This window comes from Oryctolagus cuniculus, chromosome 18 (assembly GCF_964237555.1).
Source record: "Oryctolagus cuniculus chromosome 18, mOryCun1.1, whole genome shotgun sequence".
NCBI lineage: Eukaryota > Metazoa > Chordata > Mammalia > Lagomorpha > Leporidae > Oryctolagus > Oryctolagus cuniculus.
Window position 1 is genome coordinate 40,051,881 of NC_091449.1, and position 17,235 is coordinate 40,069,115.

Here is a 17,235-nt window from a genome sequence, read left to right on the forward strand (position 1 = left end):
CACAATGGTTGGGACTGGGCCCATGCGAAGCCAGAAGCCAGGAGCATTTTCCGGGCTTCCCACGTGGGTGCAGGGGCCCAGTCACTTGGACCATCTTTAACCGGATGGCCAGCAGTGCAGAGCACTCCCCACACATACAGCATGCAACACCTTCCAGGAGTGTGTGTGTTCACCACCACACTCACCTCGCGGCCATCTTTTCCTTCCCCGTGATCTCCAGTCCTGAGTGCAATCCAAGGAAGTCAGTGTGACATTGGAGGACTTTTCTCTTTCCATTTTGGAAAATATTAAGTGATCCCGTGGGACTTCTTTTTCCATTTTATTGTCCTTAATAGAGAGGCGATTGCTGGGAATGTGGAGCTGAAGGACTGGACTGCAGGGCTCCTGGGAAACAGGGGCCCTTCTCTGTCTGCTTCTCCTCTAGGAGGAGGGAGGGGAAAGCTCCAGTGGAAAGAGTCTGAGAGCCACGTTGGGACTCCCTGGAGAGCCCCCTGGACACAGCAGGGTCCGAGCCCAGGCCTCTTCTCTAAGGTGGCACCATGGAGGCCACCTGGCCCATCTCTAGGGCAGCACAGGCTTATGAGGCATGATCTTCCTGGCTGGCGCAGGCCTCCCAGACACACGGGCCCCTGCTCCCTGTGTTCTTTCTTACACCTCCGAACAGCAGGAAAGACTCGGGCCAGTGTGAGCTAGCAGCAGCAGAAAGCAATTCCTGAGAGTGGACTTGCATTCTTTGGAGCTGGGCAGAAGACAGTAGCAATCAGTGCCCTTCTCTTGATGGGTGGACACACACGGCCTGGAGGGGCTGCAGTGCCCCGTGGTGTGAAGCCCAGGTCCTTCCCTTTCCTGTTCTCACAGAGCTTCCTCTGCAGGGGTGCAGACAGCAACCCAGGCAACTAGTAGGTGACTGCATAATCTCAGATGATGGGAAGGGCTAGGAGGAAAATGAAACAGGGTGAGATGAGAGAGACTGATTTGGGGGCAGAGGGCACAGCTTCAGATTTGGGGGTAGCCACGGAAGGGTTGAGGGTAGATGGAAGGTTCCAAACAAGCACCAAGGCCCCGAGGAGGAGTGAGCCTGGCACAAGTTGGGAGGAGGGTAAAGCTCTGTTCAGCCTGAGCTGCCCGCAGCCAATCAGTCCTGGACACCTGGATGTCCTGACCTCACGGCTGGGTCTCCACATTCTTTCCTCTCCCAAAGCCCCGTGTGCTACCCATGTAAGAGATCTGCCATTTGGTTGTTGGGAGAGCCGCCTGCCACAATGCAGGCCCAAGCTGATGTTTTGGTCTCTGAAGAAAGCCTTCTTTCCCTCCCTTGCCTTCTCCATCGCTCCCACTCCCCCCTCCTCTGCACTTATCATGGAACATCTGAAGAAAGACAGCCCACACCCTGCACCTGCTTGGGCCAGCTTTACATTCCCCATACAGCTTCTCTCAGCCTTGGCCACTAGAACAGATGTCCCTGACTCACCTGCCCTGGCTCCCCATGGGAAGAGGGACTGACTGTTTCTCCCTCCACCTCCCTGTGGTGTGGACTCACTTGAGGCCACAAGAATGTGCACAAGCCCCATCCTGATGGAGCTGCCACACAGCTTTGGAGCAAACCACAGGGACTCCTTTCTGTCAGTCTGCGGCTCCCACATCCTAGGCCCCAGCCCCCAGACTACAGACCCCTTCCCAAAGATAGCACACACGTTCAGGCATCCAGGCCTTTGCTCAGACCATGCTCTTGTCTCTGCTGCTCCTCTTCCCTTTTCCTCGAGGAGCTGCTCCCACGCAGTAAGGACCAGCTCGGCTCCATCTCTCCCACCTCCACTCCCCCTCCCTTTCCCCTGACAGAAACACCGATCCGTGTTTTCTCTCCACTGAGCGCTTACCCATGCGCTGCGTGAAGACGGGTTGCCCGTGTGACTATCTCTCTTTCCTCGGGGCACTGGACCTTGCATTTTAGGTGGTTACAACCCATTTGAGCAGCAGTGAAAGCTGTGAGCCTTCTCTGCACAGCAAGGCCACATTCACCTCCTATCTAGGACAATGTGCATACAATTTCAGAGGGTCCTGGGCCCCTTAAAGTCTACCAACGTAGCCTAGAATCAGAGTCTCTTCTGAATTTCATGGGACTCTGATCAAAGCCTTGTGCCATTCATCTTTGAGTCCCTTCCTCACCCCAACAGCCATCACAGTGCTCAGCACATTAAACAGGTCTCCAAAACACATTCTTTGAGTAGAATGCCATTTCCAGTTTTCTTAGTTCTCAGAGAAGAAAGGAAAAGTACCTGTAATTTCATCACTACGCGAACAGATGTTGAATGTTCAGTATCTACTGACTGTAGGCTTTGTGCTAAGCTCTGTGTAAAGATTCAGAGGCGTGTGAGATGGGGCCCACAAGCGGAACGAGCACCACTTTTGCACAAGGAAGTGAGTCTGGACTTGTCCTTGAAGCACAGGTGCAAGTATGGGTGGGGAAATCACTTGACCCAGGGAAGCAGCTTGCGTAAAGGCAGTGGTTGGTAACAACTGAAGATTTGATTAGTGCAGGAGGCCATGGCCAGAGCAGAGGGTTGGATGTGAACAAGCTGTGCGGGCGTTGGAAGATACAGTTAGGACCAGATTTGGTAGGATTTGGAAGCTCTGACAGGCAGTTTTGAGTTTTACCCTTTAGGCAGTAGAAACCATGGGTAGATTTTGAGCCAGGGAGGACGGGAGTAAAAGTGAGATTTTAGGAAATGACTGTGATGTGCAGTAAGGACTAGTGGGGGAAGAGGCTGAAGAGGGGGAAGCGGGTGAGGAAGCTGCAGCAATAGATGACACTTACGGGGCTGGAGAGGAAAGGCTGTAGGCAGGTATGAATGGGCCTGGTGATTAACTGCTTGTTGAGGCAAAAGGATAAAGATCAAGAAACTGAGACTCCAGGTTTTCGCCTGGAGGAGTGGGAACAAGGTGAAACCTCAAGCAGATGGTCAGGGCATAGGGCTGGTCTGAGTCTGCATTCAGACCTCACGGATTTCCAGGTGGGAGTGAGCAGCAAGTAGACGGAGTCAGCGAACTGAAGCTCCAAGAAGCAGGGGTCCCAGAATGATGGTGACTTTCAGTTTTTGTGTGTCCCGGCCAATTTTACACAGTTTACATTATAATTTAATAGACTTTTTAAAAAAGATTTATTTATTTAAAAGACAGAGCTCTTCTATCTGCCTGTTCACTCCCCAAATGACTGCAGTGACCAGGACTGGAGCAGGCCAGTGCCAGAAGCCAGGAAATCCATCCAGGTCTCCAGCATGGGCAGCCAGGGCCCAAGTGCTTGGACCATAATTCCACTGCTTTCCCAGGTGTGTGAGCAGGGAGCCGGCTCAGAAGTAGAACAGCCAGGACTTAAACCAGCACTCTGACATGGGATACTAGTATCACAAGCAGCAGCTTAACCAACTGTGTCACAATGCTGGCCCCTAATACTAAGAAGCATTATTTAATGTCTAAACTATTTAGTCTTAACAACTACCTGTGAAGCGGGCGCTGTTGTCCCCATTTTATGGTGAAAAAAAATGAGACGCCAAGAGGCCAAGTGGCTTGCCCAGGGTCAAGCAGTAAGAAATATATATGTAGTAGTATATAGATGGGAATGTAATCAAACTTGTGGTTGGGGTCCAGAGCAGAGTCCCGTATAAATAGGACAGGACAATGAGGCAAATCAAATCCTTAAAAGAATCCCATTCTTCACTAAGTCTCTGTGAGGACCTGGAAAGGGCCGCTCTCCTCACAGGGTCTTTGCTGTTCCTCCTGACACTCTCACCTCATCCCAGGACCTGCTGGTCTCCCCACATTCTCCAGAGACCCTCTCTGCCACCCCCAGCCTCCACGGCTTTCCTGCTCTCGCACCTCCCCTCACTCCTTTCCTTCTCTGCCCGTGAGGGATTCCCTCTCTGTCTCTCCCTTGCTCTCTTCTTCAACCTTCCTCACTTTCTTTCTCCCTCCATCTCTCCCTTTTTTTCTCTTCATTCTTCTTTCTTTCTCCCCACCTCCCTCCTTCTCAGACCACTTCCCCTCCCACTTCCATTCATCATTGTGCAAATTGTCAGTCTCTCAAGTTTTTCTCCTCCCTCTGCCCTTAGCCCTGGGCCTGCATCCACATCACAAACGCAGAGGGGCTTGTCTGGCAGGCCCAGCCTAGGCCGAGACTCTGGAGGAGAGGAAGCGGAAACTGGACAATGACAAGATAGGAGGCTTCACTTTGACCAGTGAGGGGTGGGGAAAGTTTGAGCAATTCCATGTTAGTAAGTTGTATCACATACATAAATGTATGTTTATGCATACATAAAACTTACGTGTGTAAACTCCTATGTCCTTGCATAATATATTGTAACGAATGGGACAGCAGTGTTGGGGCTCAGCACTTGATATCCCGGAGCATGGCGATTTGGACATGCTAAATACTTTGAAAGACATTAGAAGGTCTCAGAAAAAAAATTTCCAATCTCTGGCCTCCTGTCTCCCTCCTCTCGTCCTGCCCTTAGTCATAGAAACCAGGAGACTTGTTCCCCAAGGAGAAGCACAGGAACTAGGACTGTAACTCTAGCCTTCACCCACCTCTCTGTGTGAGGGAAGTTCTCTGCCCTGCCTTGTGTGATGGAGATCCCAAGACCCTCTTCCAGAAGGGGCCCTGCTGCAGAGAGGCCAAGAAGTGTCTGGACAGGCAGGGCTTGTGAGTTTCCCCACTTGAGGCACACTTCAACACACGGTCCACTCTTCATTGAACCTAAGCATAAACAGCCATTTTCCACAGGTCTTTGGGCCTCCATTCTGAGGACTCCTGCGTCATGTACAACTATAGGGTCGATAACCCTAGCATGCTTTTTCCTTGTTAACCTATCTTTTGTTATCAGAGTGTTGGTCTTGACCTCTTATGAGGGAAAGTATCATCCCTTTCTGCCCCTACAGTAGTCTAGTAATACCTTGAACTTGTATGAGGCTGTACTTAGCTGAAAACACTCTCAAACTTATTTTTTTTTAACTTTCTGTACGTATGCCTGTTCTCTCAATTATAAATTCTTTGAGAACATAATATAGATCTTTTTCATCTAGCACAATGCCTAAGATAAGAAGTAGTGGTTCCTGGATTCAAATCCCAGTTCTACCCCCAGCAATGTGGCCCTGGGTAAATTTTTTAACCTCTCCAAAGCCTCTGTGTTTCTGTCTGTAAAACAGTCATGATCCTAATGGCGTACTCATTCATCTGCTGGAAGAATAAATGAAATAATACATGTGAAGTGTGTGGGACAGTGTTTGACACATAGCAGGTTTCCAGCACGTGGGCCCGATTGTTCTTTTCCTTGTTTGTTTAGTATTCGTGTTATTATTGGTAAAGTATTGATGGGTTATCCTCACAGCAATCTAGTAAGGAATGCACAAGGTTTTAATTTCATTTTTGAGGGAAAAATTGGGGAGCAAGGCACTTAATTAGCTGCCTGAGGTCACGGGCCCAAGCAGGACCAAGGATCAGCTGGAACTGCTGCCTGCTGCATTCTGCTCCACCAAGGGGCTGCACTAGGACGGCCCCCCACTCCCCCGCTGCCACCACCAAAAGCTAATGGCAGAATCTGATTTCACACTTAGTTTCCAGAATGTCATTGGATCCCCTCTGGTGAAAGAAATACGGCATTTGAGTCACACAGTGGAGCTGAGAACATGATCTTTTTTTTTCATTGTGGAAATATTGTGGTGCCATCTCCACAGTGCTGTTGCCTTGTGGTTTGCATGAATTCTGAAACAAGAACACTACCTGGTTTGTATCTGCCTGTGTTCTCTCAGCCTGGAGGTATTTCCCTGGCAGTTGTCAGTTCTGATGGGGGAAGGTCCATCCTTCCGTACCCCAAACCTCAGGCCAAGACAAGGCATATCGGCCTGCCACGTGCAGGGTACTGAGGCTTTCCAGCTAACCCAGCCCCACAGCCCTACCCCTGCCCAGGTCAATAGAGCTTGAAAGTCCTCCATTCAAGCCGTCTCATTCCGTTGCTCCATTTTGCAGATGGGACACAATAGGCCCCTTCTGGCCCAAACAGGGAAGAGACTTACTCAAGGGAATATGTGGCAGACCCAGGACTAGAACTTTAGGTTTCCTGAATCTCTGGGTGTTACTACTCTTTCTGTCTCACCAGACAACTCAAATCACCCAGCCAACGTGGAACCTGGCGTTGTTTCATTTGGTACATCAGTTAATTACTCCACAAATACTTGCTTCCTGGGGCACTGTGCACACGGTGGCAGAGATGGGTGCAGAGACCCAGACCTTGTACTGAGAGCATCTCTAGAATGAAAAGGTGGACTCCCAGCTTCCCCGAGCATCTGCCAGCTCTGATGTACCAGTCTTCCAGGACAGTGCAGCCACGTCAGCCTGCTCCCTGTGGTCAGGCCCCAACCTCCTGGTTTGGGGAGGGGCATGCATGATTTAAGCCTTGCCATAAGGAGCCCCAGACCTCGCTACTGGTACTGAGGCCCAGGGTCACAGCACCAGTGTCTCTTGCTGGCTCTCCTCTGGGAGGAACAATCAACTCAAAAGAACAGCCATTTTCAAGGTGGAGAAGGAAGAGAAGGGAGTAAAGTCTCAGATTCTTGAGATGTCTCTTAGATGCCCCTCCTCCTTGGATCTTGGGTTTCAGCAGCTGAAAATTGCTCCTCCCCACACTGTACCCCATCATTCTCAAGCCCTACTGCCAGCTGCTTCCAGCCCTCACTTTCGTGGTTATCCCACTTCTTGTTCAGAATGGAAGTCAGAAACGACAGGGCAGTCTTATTCATCTGTGAGTTGCCTGTATAAGCATACCCAGTGCCTAGCAGGGTCAGTGAGCCAGTGAGTCCATATGTGATTCCATTCATCCAGCCCGGGCTCTGGACAAGATGCTAGGGATAACCTGGGAACAGTACAGATGCAGTCTCTTGTAGAAAGGAGGCTTCCATGGAGAAAGGAGTAAAGGAAGCAAAATATCCTTCTTTCCATGCCTTCTTAATCAATAGCCTGAGCCAGGTGATTGAAGCTCCCTCCTGCATCGAACCATTCATTCTTCCATTCATGCATTCATCCCAGCCCCTGAAGTATACAAACCAGGGGAGCAGTCATGTCAGTAAACCATATCTTTTGTTTTCATGAAGGTACATGTGTGGAAGCCCTGGGCAGCACATGAGGCAGTCGTGAGAGCACAGGCTCTGGGAGCTGAGCTGCCCAAGTCCAGTACTTGCTCCTGCACTTCATGGTGTGAGACACTGGGTGGTCCTTATGCTTTGCCTTCCTCAATTGTACAGTTGGGTGATGATGAAGAAATAGTGATAGTATCCTACTTCAATGTATTGTCTGAAGACAGATGACTCAGGAGCAAGCCCTTAGAGAAGGGCTTAGTTCATAGCAGGTACTCAGAAACATTAGCCAGTGTTAACATCATGGGGCCTGAACCTGCTAGGTTTAGAATGTTGGTTGGATGTGTTGTAGAGGACCACGTGAGTTAAACAGAGGTATATGAGGGCCTGACAGCATGCAGGAAGAGCACTGTTTTTACTTGGGTCCTGTTCTATTGTCAGTTGTGCATCCTAGAGAAATGGTAGGAAGACTGAAACAGGTCTGGACAAACCCACTCCTCGTATGATTGGCATTGAATGATGAGGTGTTATTGAGGGGAAGAGTACTCGTCACCTGAGATTTGGACTGTACCTAGAGCTGAGTAGAATTCTTTGTCTGACTTGTAACTTTCTGAATCTCTATAAAATGCTGCACTGTGCCCTGGCTTAGTAAGTCGAGTGCTGAGAACACACCAGGGCGTTCCCTTCTTGATGGAGGGTCACACTGAGCCTCTCCGTCCTCCTCTCCAAGGACCCACGTCAGGTCCTGTACAACTACATGAATAAACATTGTGAGCATCAGGAAGGGGCTGGGTCCCCACTAATGGCCCTTTCGTTGGGTGTCTTGGAGGCCCTCCCCATTGTAGCCTTCCCTCTCCCCCACTCCTGCAGGGGAAAGTGAGAGCCTCTTCTTTGCAGAAGGGTCAGTGTGAGTACATCCCTGGGGCTCAGAGTGATTGTTTGAAGGCAGCAGAGAGGCTGCCAGGCAGACCTCCCGGCCTTAGACGACACAGAGAACAGCCAAGAGATGCCTGCCTGGCTATGCCTTATTGCAAGGCTCCTGCAATACTGAAAAGAAAAGAACTTGCAAAACAAGGTTACAAAATTATAGTATATTTTAATTGCACATACTTGACAAATTATTAAGTTAGACCCACCACAAATGCAATGGAATACAGTTGTGCTCCCTAAAAATAATGGCGGAATTTACAAAAGCAGCGACAGTGCCGTGTCAGCTGTGTCATGCTGCACACATGTGTCATGCTGGGACACAGGTAAGAGCCTGGGGGTGAGCACTGCTGCCTATCACTCAGAGAGATCTTTGCCCAACTATACCCAGTACATCCTTTGGTCCAGGCTCTGTATTTGCGAAGGTACAGTCTCTTCCTAGCCATCAGATAACACTGTGGAGTAGCCTAGGGGACCAAAAGGCAGACCGTCGGTACCAGAGACTAGAAAAGGGGTTATGTTCAGAGGCAGTGGCACGATGTCGGTGAGAATGTGAGTCACAGCCCTGGGTGCTGTCGTGATGGCCAGGGTGGTGTCAATGTGCCTCCCCAGCTTGGAGGCCCTGCTGTGTGTGTAGGGGGTTGCAGCTCCACACATATAGGGTGGGGCTGGCTTCTCTAAGAAAACTAGATACTCTGTCCAGCCTCCCCCCACCCCCAGAGCTGCACATTGATCACTTCTGCTTTACCCAGCTCCCTTCCTGATTCTCCTTTATTTGCAAGGTGACCAGCAGTGGTCTTGTATCACTGCCAAAGACCTCACTCTGGGTCCATGAGGAAACTTCAGGGTTGCAAATGATAGACAACACAAATTAGAACAAACAAAAGCAAATGGAGACCAGTTGGCCAGCCAGTGACTAAGTCCTGAGATACAGCTGTAGTTGAGGCAGCTTAGGTGATGTTCCTGGCTTCCCTCCATCTCTCCACCCTGTCCCACTGTGGGTCTGCACCCTCAGATTCCACAAAATCACTTTTCTGCTGGGCAGGAAAGTGGCTACAGCATGTGAGGCCACCACAAGTCTACAAACTTCCCTGTGATGTTGGCTGCAGCAGCTGTACCCACCTTGTGGAGGAGATGGTCCCCATTGCAGCAGTCTAGGGCCAACCAGGCTGCTTCCAGCACCACAGGACAATGAAATAACCAAGCTGGCCTGGGGCCAGTGCTACTGTTCCTGTGGTGGCCTCTCCCACCATGGGCAACAGGGCCCCCAGAATTCCAACCAGCAGGGCACCATCGACATGCAGCCCTCAGCTGTCTTTCGCCCAGCTGGGCTCACCTTTCCCCTGGGGCAGTGCTGGAAGAGCAGGAGATGAAGAATGGAGACGGCTGGTGCCTGGGGAGGTCTCTGCAAGAAGATTCAGGTCTTTCCCAGCCTGCCTGAGCCGGAAGGACCTTGGAGAAGAGCCTGTCAGGCCCTACTTTAGAGTTAGGGAAGCTAAGCATCTGAGGCCTGTGCCCAAGGAGCTCAGACCATTCTGGAGTCAGAGGGACATGACTTTGAACCCTGGTCTTGCCACCTACCAGCCAGGGGACATCAGGCATCACTTGAATCACTAAACCTCATATCCCTCATCTGAAAAATGGGGATAGTAGGACGTACTCACAGGAAGAGAAGAGCCAGCATGAGAAGAACTAGGCAAACTGCCCAGCACCTAATGGGTGCTCCTATTTCTGCCCTCTGCTTACCCACACCTTGCTACCTGTCCAGTGAAGGGCCGGGACTAGAAGCCTAGGTGTAGCAGTTGTTTCAAAACCCGCTGACGGATCATCACCAAGGCCTCTGAGCTGCTGCAGGTCAAAGAAGTGGCATCGTCCCCTGCAGGCCGAGGGACAGGGTACCTCTCATCGCCTGCCCTCCTGCTGGCTGCAGGAGAGGAGCTGAGGGAAGTTGCTTCTCAAGTAGGGCTCAGTGAGGCCTGAAAGAAACAGAGAGGTCGCAGAGAGAAGCAAGGGAACCCAGAGGAAGGAAGGTAGGCAGGAAGGCAGACAAGGCGGCGTGGCCTGGGAAGCACTAGAGACGGTGCTCCGTCAATGAGCAGGGCCATCCTGCTGGTGTCCCTGTGTCAGTGGGGCCCCGAGCACAATGCCTGGAGTGGTGCTGCTTTGTTCATTGTGATGAGGGCTACCTAAGGCTCCCCAGTCCCTCCAGTGTACCATGTCTGCTCCCTCTCCTGCATGCCCACAGTGCAAGCAAGGCACTGTCTCCGTTCATTCATTCACTCATTGAAGAAGCACATGTTGTGGCCTTCTCCATGCCAGCGGTGCGGTGAGTGCTGGATACACTATGGTGAACAAAAGCAAGCAGGTGCACTGCCAAACCGGAGCTCAGCTGGAGAGCAAGAGATGTCCTGACTGAGGCCTAGCCTGGCCTGTGCAAGGACACAGTGTCTGATAAAGAGCACAAGGTACTGGCCTTAAAGAGGCCCATGAGAGGGGGAGATAAGGGGAGAGGATGTTGGAAAGGTGGGGAGTGATGTTTTAAAGGTAGGGAGTCATGACCGAGGGTAAAGGTCTTAAGAAAGGCAGTGTGGCCGCAGCCTGAAGGTCCCACTCCCCGCCTGGGGTCTACATGAGGCAGGGGCCAGACACATGAGAAGAGCTTGTAGGCATGGAAGGAATTCTGGCTTTGTTCCTCTCAGCAGGGAGCTACTGCATGTTCTAGACAAGGCCAATTACAGCGTGTCTTTGGAGGGCTCACGGTGACTGTGTGGAGAATAGATGGATGGCCAGAGACAATGGCAACAGGGAAAGGCGCTGAGAGGCTGCTGCAGGTGTGCAGAGTGTGAACTGGGCCTGGCTCTGGGCCTGCCCGTTGTCCACCTGACCTGGAGCCCCTGTTCCATGTTCCTGCTGGGCCAAGGACTCCTCTGGGCACACTACCTGGCATAGCGTGTGGAACCCTGTAGATGTCTTTCTGTTGGGTGATCGGATAAGAGTTCACCGCCCTTGTCCACGGCAGACGGGTCCCCAGACCTGAGCACAAGGGCAGCCCTGGCCTTTCTGCACTGGCTGTCCCCGGGGGAAGCCACTCCAGAGAGTGTGCATCCAGAGAGCCACCCTCCCCTCCCCCAACCCCTGAAAAGGGATTTTTTTTTTAAAGAGGATAAAAAAGAGGGATAAATTCTATCTTACCATGACCTGATAACCATGAATGGGGAGCTCTTGCAATGCAGCATGCCCAACTGAAAACAGCATGAACTAGTCACTACACTGGCACCCACAGTCTTTCCGGCCCAGACATGAAGCTTGCATCACCCAGCACAAGGCTGGCAGGTGCCAGTTCTCCCTCCTTCCTCCGAGCCAACACAGAGCGACTGATGGCTTTGTGAGGAGCTGTGGATTAGGAGCATTTGCACAGCCAAACTCACTTCCCCCAGTATCTCTGGTCTAAGGTCCCCAGGGCACAGTCCTGAAATAGCTCACTGACGAATTAGGTCCAGCTTTTTCCAGCTCAGTGGGGACTCTGCCACTTCTTTCCCAGCCTTCTGCCTTCCTTCTTCCTTCTCCCTTCTCCCTCCGCACTTCCCACGGCAGACCCACTCCCTGCCTGGGGTCAACATGAGGAAGGGTGGCTCCCCCAGCCCAGGGCAGCTCTCCAGCACAGTCCTGCAGGGAGTCTTTTGGGAACTGGGGCCAGACTGGGGTCTCCATCACTATTCTCAGAGTCTGTATTTGTGGGCCTAGTGAGGGAGCCCTTGACTGCTAGTCATTTCCTTCCCAGGAGCCCAGAGTTGAGCTCTGTAGCAGGAAGCCTGGTGGCAGGGGCACCAGCTAATGACTTCTCGGTGAGACCCCCAGGGTGCATCCTTGAAGGGAAGCTCTGTGGCTGGTGGGCCAGGAGCACAGGCTCAGCAGTCAGGTAGGCCCAGGAGCAAAAGGTGCCCCCCCTTTCAGCTTTGGGACCTCAGATCAGAGTCTTAACTTCTCTGAATCTCTTTGTCTTCCTGGAAATGAAGACATCAGCCCGGAAACACGCTCACCTGCTGTAAAAAAGACCCCCAAAATAACACTGACATCACCAAGACAGGAACGCTTTTCTGTCTTGTCTGAGCAGCCCAGAGGTGACACAGGGCTGGGCTCTCTGTCTCCTTGCTGTGTCTCACCCAGGGCCTCTGTCTCCAGTGCAGATCTACAAGGCTGCTACAGCTGCCCCTTCTTGCCAGTGGCAAAAGCAGAGAGGGAACTGAGAAAGTGTCTTTTGTAGGGAGTGGCTTTGGTTGTAGAAGGCCTTGAGTGTTGGGCTGAGGAGTGTAGTCTCTATGGTGTGGCCATGAGGTGTCTGAGCTGGGGGAAGAGCCCGGGACGAGGGTTGTTCCACAGGGATGGCATGGCCAGTGGGGTGGTCGGAAGTCTCGCTGGAACTAGTTGCATCAGAATCAGTTTACTTCAGATTTGCTTTTATCCAAGGCCCAGAGCATCAGAACCTCAGACGCCTCCTTGCCCCAGCCATCAGGGGCCAGCCTCCCCCGGCAGGACAGGGATCCCTCTGTGTCTGGCCCCGTGGAGTGGGCCCGCACCTCTCTGCAGCAGATCATCAGAGACCCTTTCTCTTGCTCCACTCCCCCTTGGGGACTGCCTGGGCCTCGTGACTCTGCCCTTCATTGTGCACCTTCATTGTGCACCTTCATTGTGCACCCCATCACATGAGCTCTCTGGGGCACTCTGCTAGCAACAGGCCGCTTTGTGCTGTGCTCTCCTAACCCTAGATTCCTCGCACGATGAGCCCAGAGTACGACCAAGCAAACCTCTCTTTCCTTCTTGAACTTTGGGAACACGGACAGTACCCCCTCTTGGGGATCTGGGGTTCATGTTACAGTCTCGAAGGCACTCAAGAGCCTATAGTCAGGAAGCCTGTGGACACGCGTCTCGCCCCAGTGTTTCCCACACTTTTCCCCTAATAGTCCTATTGAGTTATGTAACCATTCCCTGGGGGACACGCTGCTGTCACCCAGGTCCTTCCTTGCACAGAGGAGACACTGAGGCATTGGCCCAAGATTGTGCCTCCAGGTAACTGCAGCTGGATGAGAATCAGGCCACCTTTTCCTAGGCTAGGAATTCTCCCGCCTGTGTGCCTCTTGCCAGTCCCCATGGGAAGCAAAGGTGCACTCGCAGTTCCCAGTAATCCTGTAAGTCTGCCCTCCCTGCTCCACAATCCCTGTGCCGTGTGCCCCTTCACATCTGCTCTCCGCACACAGTCGCTGCTATCTGCTGCCCTCGGCACCACCATCACCACTGCCCACACCACATTCAGGCCCTAGGGGAGGTAGGCTCGGGGGGCCGGAATGGCCCGTGGCTAAGAATAAAGCGCTCAGGCTGGGGCCAGTGACCTTCTTTGCCATCCATCACTGAGAGTGGTTCAAGGTTGCCACTCTAAGACTCACCATCACCTGCACTCTGCTTGCCTCCAGGAGTAGCAGCAAAGGGCAGCCCTGGGCGCCGTGTGTCCCAGAGCACACCCTTGGGTGCCACCCCTAGAGTCCCTGGTTGATGTTTATGTTCTGTGACTATCATGCTTCTACAAGGGAGAAAGCTGCAGCTGAGAGAGGGTGTCAGCCCCAGGCTATACCACCTGTCAGTACCGGACCCAGTTCAGACCCAGCTATCCCACCTAGAAAATCATTGGCAGCCACAGTCTCGGACGAGGCACAGAGCCGTGCGTGTAGTCAGTAACCAGCAAGTGCTGAGGAACTAGAAGAGGCCAGCATGAGCCAGCATCAGAGCCACTCTGACGTCAGCTGTGCCCCCAGCTGGCCGTTCGTGCCATGGTCACCCCAGCCTTCCGGCAGATGAAGCGGAGATGCCAACAGCAACGAAAGCCTCGCCTGCTCCACCAGAGGCTGACTCTGCCACCCCGCTGGCTCCTGGGGCCTTGCCAGCCACCAGGAAGAGAGGCTGGAGAGACTGCTTCAAGCGCCCCATCCGGGCCAGGCAGCAGCCCAGAGCACTTCCTTGGGCTCTAGGTCTTTGCAGCCTCCAGGCTGTGTGGAGAGAGGACAATCTGGAGAGCCAGGGGAGGAGACTCAGCCACCCGGCCCCTGGGGTGAGAGTGGCCAGTGTGGGGCCCTTCGTCCCTCAGGGTGGCTTTCTGGCATCTGGCAGGAGGGTCAGGAGCCCAGGCAGGGTGAGGGCCGGAGGAACTCAGGAGGAAGGGGCTGGGGTTTTTGTCAGTGAACCAGAGGCGTACCAGGCCTTAGCTCCAGGAGCAGCACGGAGAATGCTGTCCCTTCACAGGAAGGCCAGGCTCCTGCCCGCCCTGCCTGGGCTGACTGTGTGGCCTCAGGCAAGTCCTTTGCCCTACAGGTCTCGCTGTTCTCATCCAGGCAACCTGAAGAACAAGATCTCAGATCTCTCATCCCCACCCACCCCCACTTCAGTTCTATAAATTCTAAAAAGTTCTATAAATTCCCGTGACAGAACTTAATTGCTAAGTTTAGGTGATTGCCATGTACAAGGCTCTTCCTTTGTATCCAAAAGAGAAAGAAAGCCCAGAGTGTCATAGGCAGGAGACACGTGTTTGCCGTTGAAGATTGACTCTCTCCCAAGGAGGGAGCTGATATTCTGACAGCTGCCAGAGCCTTAGCAGCAAAGCCGCCCAGCAGGAGAGGGAGTCCTTCGTGTGCACCCAGCACCTGCAGCTTGGGAATGAGGCCTGGGATGGACAATCGCAGATATGGGGGCGGTCCCTGTCCAGTGGGAGCACCAGTGTGGACCAGCACACAGAGGCCACTGAGCCATCGGGATGAAGCCACTAAATCAGGCAGAAAAACACTGTCAAGTGCTACCATTGCTGCATCTGTGTCAAGGGTAACCATGTCTCGGGGATGCAGGAGGAGATGAACGGCCAGGCAAAGCTGTCAGTTGCAGTCTGATCAGCCTGGAAGGCTCCGGGGTGGCGGGGGAGGGAGGGTGGATTTCAGGAGCTACAGCTCTGCAAAACTGAGATGGCAGAGCAGACGGAGCAGGCTCAGGGTGGGAGTGTGAAGGCCAGGCAGGCCTTTGGGCAGCTGGGCGAGGGCACTGTCAGAAGCATTTTGCACATGTTCCATCGACTGGCCCATGGCCCAAACCCAGAGCACATAGGCAAGTGTCCTATGGCACCATCAGAGCACCTGGGGCTCAGAGCAGCGGCTGCTGCTGCTGAGCATGCCTGCCCTGGTCATCTCTTCCCCACTGCCACTCCTCCCCGACCCCAAAATCTGCCACCAAAGTGAGCTTTTAAAAATGCTTAGCTAATCCCCTGCTTAAAAGCCCTCAGTGGTGTCCTTTGCTCCCAGGATAAAGCACTGCCTTATCTCCTGCAGCTGCTGCCACGGGCTCTGCTGTTGATTCTCTTTAAATGCTGCAACCTCCTGGCCCCAGAGCTTCCATGTGAGCTCTCTCCTCTGCAGAGGCCATTCTTCACTCCCGCACACCCAGGCCGTGCTGTCACCTTCTCCGGCAGCCTTCCCTGGCTCTCCAGACAGGCCAGACCCCTAGTCCTGACTCTCAGAGCCTTGGGCGCTCCTTTGGGGCCTGCTCGCAGTCCAGAAGTGTGTGTGTGTGTGTGTGTGTGTGTGTGAGAGAGAGAGAGAGAGAGAGAGAGAGAATATATCTGATTAGTGTCCTGGCTATAAGGGACAGGGACAGGGCCTATATGACTCCAGCAGGAATATAGCTCCCAGAGCCTGGCCTGGAGTGGGCGGCTGCTCTATTAAAGCTCTTCTGGGGGCTGGCGCTGTGGTGTAGTGGGTAAAGCCACCACGTGCAGTGCCAGCATCCCATATGGGTGCTGGTTCAAGTCCTGGCTGCACCACTTCCAATCCCGCTATCTGCTATGGCCTGGGAAAGCAGTAGAAGATGGCCCAAGTCCTTTGGCCCCTGCATCCATGTGGGAGACCCAGAGGAAGCTCCTGGCTTCTGGCTTCAGATCAGCCTAGCTCCAGCCATTGTGGCTATTTGGAGAGTGAACCAGTGGACGGAAGACCACTCTCTCTCTCTCTGCCTCCACCTCTCTGTAACTCTGCCTTTCAAATAAATAAATAAATCTTAAAAAAAAAAAAAAGATAAAGCTGTTCTAGGGGTGGAGTCACTGCCAGTAGGGTGCTGAATGGTCCCCTAGGGTGAGAATGCACATTTCTCTGGTCCACCTTCCAAAACAGGGAGGTCCCTTCGACCACTATCCAGTTGAGCCCAGGAAACAGCCACTGGCGGGGTGTGCCTTACCATGCTCAGCCCTCTTGGCCATGGATCTGGCTGTGATTCAGGTGCTTCCACCTCCAGAAGCAGCCATGATGGACATGAGCATCCCTACAGACTCCTATGCATGCGAGGCCTACACGTGTGGCAGAGTCAAGGTCTGGGACATGCAGCTGGATCCATTCCTCATCCTCAAACCTTGGCCTGACAAGAGCCCATTGATGCACTTCTGCATTTCAGACCTAGCCTTGCCAGCAGCTAGCTGTGTGGTCTTTTGAAAACCCAAGAATACATGCTGCACTGGCTCTTCTGGCCAGCTGGCTATGCAGCTCTTGAGATTCAAGGGGCCACAGGTGTTCAGGGAGATGGCTTCCGTGTGTGTAGCTGAGAATCACTGGAAGAACCAGCCAGAATAGCTTAAAAACACATGCAGTCGGCTGGCCTGGGTTCCCCGCAGTACATTGCAGGCCCTGAGTCTGTGGTTTAAAGAACCCTCGAGGTATAGGGTAAGAAGGCAGAGATGGTGATGTGTGTAGGGGGAGCCAGAAAGGACTAGCCGCTATGGAACTCTCTGATTGTGGTTGCTCTGGGCCTAGACATTCCTCTGATGTTTATGGAGCCCCTGGTAAGTGCCGGCCCAGCAGCAGGTGAGACCCTTTGCACACAGGGAGCTCAGAGTTTCCTCTTCCCAGCCCTGTGCAGAGGCTGAGGATCACACACTCAGCCCAGTGCTGCTGCTTGCTCTGCGCTTCCTTTCCTTCACTGTAAAATGGAGATAGGAATGGGATCTGCCTGGTGCCTGGAACAATGCAGAGGGCTTGAAGAGTGTCCAGCACATTGCTACATGCAAGCTCATTATACTAGGACGCTCCAGCCACTGTAGCAAGGTGCCACAGACCTGGGTAGCTTATACCACAGACGTTTATGTCTCAGGGTTCTGGTTCAAGATCA

At 52.9% G+C, this 17,235-nt stretch overlaps 1 protein-coding gene across 2 annotated transcripts in view; it reads left to right on the forward strand.

Annotated features, from left to right (window-relative positions):
• Window positions 1-17,235, forward strand: part of GNAO1 (G protein subunit alpha o1) — a 178,316-nt gene that overhangs the window by 95,374 nt on the left and 65,707 nt on the right. The gene's annotated exons all lie outside the window — the stretch shown is intronic.